The sequence below is a fragment of the Cyprinus carpio genome, chromosome A18 (genome assembly GCF_018340385.1).
Source record: "Cyprinus carpio isolate SPL01 chromosome A18, ASM1834038v1, whole genome shotgun sequence".
In the NCBI taxonomy this organism is placed as follows: Eukaryota; Metazoa; Chordata; class Actinopteri; order Cypriniformes; family Cyprinidae; genus Cyprinus; species Cyprinus carpio.
The window spans coordinates 6,308,877-6,314,540 of NC_056589.1; the positions used below are offsets into that span (position 1 = coordinate 6,308,877).

Here is a 5,664-nt window from a genome sequence, read left to right on the forward strand (position 1 = left end):
TGGTATATTTTGCATGCTAATAATAGGAATTGATTCTTTGATGTGATTATTGTGGTTATCGGATTGTGACGTAGCAATATTTAAAACCACAAAGACAAATAAACAACATAAAAAACTGATTTTCACTACAGGGGGACTTTAATATTTAGTTTAATATTTATGACAATGAACTATAACTTCATAGCTAAATAGGAACTATCTTATAAACTTTTTATTATTGAAAACTTCTATGTGAATTTGTGTGTGGGGTGTGGGTGCTGAAAAACTAGCACTGTGGGAACTGTCCGGTCTCTCCACGCTCCATCTGTAAAATAAACAGATTGGCTGATGTTACAAACTGTTATTACAAAATACCTATGAAATAATAAGTCTACTGCCTAGACTTCCAGTGGAAAGACAAAAATGATGAAAGATTATTAAAGAAATAATAATAATTGTCTAAAGATTAATACAATTAATTCAAAATGGGTTTGGAACAACATGAGTGTGAGTAAACCATGACAGAATTTTTTAGTGGTTCAACTATGTTCAACTTACGGATGTTCATTTTGGTTATTTTTCCTAACCGACAACCAACGGTCTTAAAACCAATTATTAACCATTAAACGACAAGATTATTTTAAATTAGAATTGAATTAAATTAGAAAGGATCAGTGTCTGTGACCCGTTAAAAATACTAACATTTGTTTCCCGGGGATTAATCTTACATGCGCAAAAAGCAGCAAACAACAGAACATTAGGATTCACATGGTCTTCAAATCACATCACGCACCTGCAGCGCGTCTGAAGGGGGAGAAAAATATAATAAAGCAAGGCCATATATATATATATGACAGAGATATATATATATATATATATATAAAAAACAAAAAAAATATTTACAATTCCGATTATCTTTACAACTAAAACGAGTAGTTGCTTTCACGGTTAGAAGGAAAAACTCAAGTGACTGCACTGGCGCTGCATGCACGCTCACAGTTAAGCTTTGCTACTTTGACAATGCAGCCTGTTCATCATCATAAATAATATAGTCAGTCAAACATGGGGGGAAAAAACACACTGCTCAGTTTAAATATGCAGTAAAATCAGTGCTGTTAAGTGTTATCACCGTACCAACGTGAAGTTATGTAAAACATATTTGATATTGGAACGTGAATGAAGTACATAATAAATAATAATTTGGCATTCAAATACATCGTGAATACGGAAACATTTTAATTTGTGTTCGAATGAGAGATCCAACGCTGGTTTCAGTTTCATTTTAGCCAAAATTAATTCCTTTTGGCTTGTTGTTTATATTGCTATAACTTCTGAAAGGCATAATTCTTGTTCTTTTAAATACATAACTGAAATGATTTGTTGTTTGGGGTGAGGGGAACTAAAATAGCCTAGCTGTGTTTAATATTATAATGATTTCGCGTCTGCATTAGGCCTATTTCTGAATTAAATAATGATGGGGACGCGTAGCATATTTTAACCATGCAGCAAACCTTTTTAAATATTTGAAAATTACTGTGACTTTTTTACACTGATTGTTTAATCGGTATAATGTAATGGTTAACCATTTAAAATGAGTCCGTAGATCCCAGTAATTTCTGCTGATCTCAGAAAAATGTTGCCAAGTAAATATAAAGTTGTCCTGAACTGTGTCCTACCTTGTGTGTCTTGAAAAAAATCAGCTGAGTCTTCTTTTCAGATACTAGATCTGCCAGGATCATAGCTTGAGTGACTGATATTGTTCCTGAAGACAAAACACAAAATTAAAGAAATTTAACTCACAATTTAGCAACATTTATGGACAGCTTATTTTTATGAATCATGTGTAAAAACATGGCATGTGGAATTACTTGTAGGAATTTAACTTTTATAATATTTTATATTTGTTTTACCAGTTTTCACAATATAGACAGAGAGAGTGTATAAGTCTTTGGTATATATATATATGAGAAATACCTATGTGCTTCAGCAAATAGCTCCCCATCTGAGAGGGTTTTTAGTGGCAGTGGGAACATAGTTTCGTGCCACAGAGCTTCTCTTAAACCAGAGACAGTAGACAGACTTGTGTTCTTAGCTAAAAACTTGTTTAAAAAAATAAAATAAAGAATTCTTATCCCAGTTTAACTATTTCCCCCAATTTTTTTTATTATCTAAATGCAAACATATCAAGATATATATTGAATATCATAAAAGATTTGACAATATCGAGATATAATTTTCTTTCATATATCGCCCAGCCCTAGTCTGAATCAAACATGACTGGTTCTTAGATGTCATGATGTTTTTCTTGTGGGATGTTAGTTGAGGTTTGTTATTTTTCATCTGTGTATTCACGATTTGATTAATCTAATATTCACAAAACAAAAGTATAGTATTGCTTCAGAAGACTTAACATTTGTGCTGCTGGTCATTTCTGGTCATCATTACATCTCCATTAATAGCAAATCGTCAAAAAATAAACACTGAAGAACGATGTATTTAAAGAACTGTTTTTAACGTGACAAATTACGTCTGGTACAACACTAAAGCCCATCAATTTGTTTAATGTGAATTTAGAACTTCAGTTCAGGCCCATATTAGTAGAGCAGCCTTCCTGATGCCAATGACATCACACCACCCCTCGCTGCCTTTGCACTGAAAACATTGATTTCAAAGTATGACAACAATTTGTTAGTATGAATTTTAAATAAGACAACGTGAGGAGCAAATAACAGTGTAAAATGTTAACTAAGGTTTAACAGCCATTATATAAACGCTCTTCAGCCCATTTGTTCACCCTTCGGCGGATTTAGTAAACTTAATCAGCATCACATGGACATCTTAGATGAAACTTACAGATAATCAATAACAATTAACAAGAAGTTTAAACGTGTTTTAATACAGTGAATGTGTGTTGGCTTTACCTTGCTTCAGATCTGTGGCGGGAGTGACGGTTAGAGATGACGAAGATGCTGTCAGCCGTCTCTCTAACCTTAGTTTAAAAATACATTTTGCGGGACTCGTTTGTGTCCGGCTGTGATAAACACCACAAATATTTCTTAATTTACCACTTACGAACTGTTGTGTATAACAATGCATATTTAACACTTGCCGTTGATAACTTTGATGTAATGGTGCGTTAGCTCCTTGCTAACCTTAGCTAAAGTTACACACATTATGATAACTAAGCTGGTTAATTTTCAAATAAAGTTGACAGTAAAACACAAACGTTCAAAAGCGCTTTAAATGGGAATAAAGAAGCTAGAAATGCTTAACGTTACTTGTTATTTTCCGTGACCGCGTCGCCAGTAGTCCTGCCGTGATCGGTGTAAGTGAGTGAGCGCGGTGCCGCGGGGATGAGCGGAGTGTGGACGCGACTGACTGAAAAATGCGCGCGGTTTTTGAAAAACACCCGGCCAATATTTTGTCGAGTAAAAATGACTTTAAACATGTTTGAAATCATGAATTATACTCATTTTTCTGTAAAATATTTTGTGGTCAGCCATTTATACGTAAAAATCATAGATTGTGTGGTAGATTAAATTAATTTATAGTAATTTATTTAGCTTGAGTTCTGCTTAACAGCTTTTGAGTTCAAATCACAAATTAAGTTGAAATTATCTTTTACATTTTTTGAGTTCAATTAATTAACTTCATTTAGCAAATTTCACTTTTACAGTGTATGCCATTCACTTAATATGCCTAAGTGACGTCAATAAATTATAAAATATATATAATTAATAATTATAAATTACATTCAGGCGATTAGCCACCACCTGCTCGAGGTTGTAGTTTCATATTTAAATACATTTATTTTTCTATCCTATTTTATTCTATTCTATTCATATGTTTTATATAGCCTATAAGAAAGAAGTTTCTCCCAACATTATGATAACGTTCATAAAGGGGCCTGCAACTATAAGGACATGCTGTTATCAGAATGTTTTAGGATAACACCATAATAACATTGGAAATGTTTGCATAAATTACATGTAAAAGAAAAAAAGCAAATTATGATCATGTACAACTTAAAATAAATGGAGTTATTCAAAATGACAATACAGAGGTGGCAACACATTTTTATGATTATTTTTTAAATTCTGTGCGGGATCTGGCAGATACGTTCCTGAAATCAATTTGTGTATATAACTTAAATTGTGATTCATTTTTTAAATTATCTCATGTAGATGAAGGGACAGTTTTAAAAGTAATATTACACTTAAATAATAGTTAATCTAAAGACATTTTCGCCATTGATTCTGTGTTTTTAAAAGAGCACAAGGAAATTTTAACTCCAGTGCTAACTAAAGTTATAAATCAGTCTATAAATGAAAGTATCTTACCTACAGCTTTGAAAATAGCTATAGTAAAACCTATACACAAGTTAGGAGACAAGCTCCAGGTCTCTAACTATCGACCTATGAGCATCCTTCCCACTATCTCTAAAGTCTTTGAAAAAGTAGTTGCAGCGCAGCTAGTGGAACATCTTGATTACAATGCTGCATTACATCCTCTCCAGTTTGGTTTCAGAAAATGATACTCAACGGAGACAGAATGTTGCTATTTAACAGAGGAAATAAAATTAAGTCTGGATAGCGGAGGAGTTGTAGGGGCGGTCTTTCTTGACTTGCGTAAGGCCTTCGATGCAGTAAACCATGAATTACTGATAGATAAATTAACACATTTTTCTATTAGTATAAGTACAATAAATTGGATTCAATCCTTTCTCAGTGCAAGGCAGCAGTGTGTATTGATAAATAATGTATCATCTCCCTTACGAGCATGCACTATGGGTGTGCCGCAGGGCTCTATATTAGGGCCCTTGTTGTTTTCTCTTTATATCAATGATTTTCCGTCTGTGTGTATTAATGCTAAAATTATAATGTATGCGGATGACACAGTGGTGTATATTCATGGTAAAACTGCTTAGGATGTTGCCCGAAAGTTAACTGAGGAAATGAAAAAGATTTCCATTTGGCTGAAAAGCTCTCATTTAACTTTGAATGTTGACAAAATGGTTTCTGTGTTTTTTACAAGTTTTTGCTATGTAAAACTGAACCAAAAATCATAATTGAAGGTCAGGAAATCTCAAGGGTTGACCAAATTAAATATTTAGGAGTCATTCTTGACCCAAATGTAAATGTCAAAAAACATATTAAAAAGATAACTAACATGTTGAAAATTAACATAGAATCTTTAGGGTAGCGGAACTCTCTGACTATAGATGCATCTAATTTATATCTAAATGTGATGATAATTCCGCACTTTCGTTACTGCATGACGAGTTGGTCACAGGCATGTAAAACAGCATTAAGGCCCCTGGAATCATTGTATAAAAGTTCTCTTAAGGTTCATGACAAGAATTCTCGGCTATTTCATCACTGTCATATTCTTAAAAAACATAGTATATTAAGTTTTGAAAACATAATTATATATTCAAATCTCTGTCTTTTGTTCAAGATAATAAATGGTACTGCAGCTCCTCCATTAAAAAAGTTCATCTCACTGAGTTCAGAAATTACATCTCGAGCCACTCGGTCGACTGTTCGGAGCGAGTGTAGGATTCCTCAGTGTAAAACAGCATTCAGCAACTCAGCTTTCTCAAGTGTGGCCATCAGACAGTGGAACAAGTTGCCAATAGAGTTGACCACATGTGTAAATTTGAACACTTTTTCACATCAGTCCAAA

General features: G+C 33.4%; 1 long non-coding RNA gene across 1 annotated transcript; it reads right to left on the reverse strand.

Moving 5' to 3' along the window:
* Nucleotides 1-3,337, reverse strand: LOC109079745. The gene is made up of 5 exons (XR_006162535.1): nucleotides 3,258-3,337; nucleotides 2,901-3,010; nucleotides 2,557-2,631; nucleotides 1,656-1,741; nucleotides 1-304 (listed from the first exon to the last, which is right to left on the reverse strand). It is a non-coding gene; the product is annotated as an uncharacterized LOC109079745 (long non-coding RNA).
* Between the last annotated feature and the right edge of the window lie 2,327 nt (nucleotides 3,338-5,664).